This window comes from Olea europaea, chromosome 10, assembly GCF_002742605.1.
Source record: "Olea europaea var. sylvestris chromosome 10, O_europaea_v1, whole genome shotgun sequence".
NCBI lineage: Eukaryota > Viridiplantae > Streptophyta > Magnoliopsida > Lamiales > Oleaceae > Olea > Olea europaea.
Window position 1 is genome coordinate 42,560,863 of NC_036246.1, and position 803 is coordinate 42,561,665.

The following is an 803-nucleotide window of genomic DNA, read 5'->3' on the forward strand; positions in this document are numbered from 1 at the left end:
GAGAATCTTCTATACTTCCGGTTATTATTTCGAGTACTGTCAGTGAGGTGAAGGAAGAGAAACTACTTCAGGTGCTAAGGTAAAAGAAAACAACCATTGGATGGTCGATTGCAGATATCAAGGGGATCAGTCCGTCGCTATACATGCACAAAATACTCATGGAGGAAAAATTCAAACCAAGCATTGATGGTTAGAGGAGATTGAATCCACACATGAAGGAACTGGTTAGGGCTGAGGTATTGAAGTTGCTCGACGTATGCATCATCTATCCAATATCAAATAGTGCTCGGATCAGTGCAGTACAAGTTGTTCCTAAGAAATGGGGTATCACAGTGATAGAAAACGAGAAAAATGAGTTGATTCCTACACGGACTGTGACTGGATGGAGAGTTTGTATCGATTACCGCAAACTAAACGCTGCTACTCGAAAGGATCACTTCCCACTTCCGTTCATTGATCGGATACTGGAGATACTAGCAAGGCATTCGCAATATTGTTTTCTGGATGGATATTCCGGGTATAATCAGATTCTAGTAGCACCTGACGATCAGGAGAACACAACTTTCACTTGCCCTTACGGTACCTTTGCATACCGTAGGATGCCGTTTGGTTTATGCAACGCTCTTGCAACTTTTTAGCGATGCATGATGGCTATCATCTCAGATATGATTGAGAAATTCATCGAGGTATTCATAGACGATTTCTCAGTGTTCGGGTCTTCGTTTGATGAGTGCTTGGAGCATTTGAGTCTTGTGCTGCAGCGGTGTACGGAGACTAACTTGGTATTGAATTGGGAGAAATGC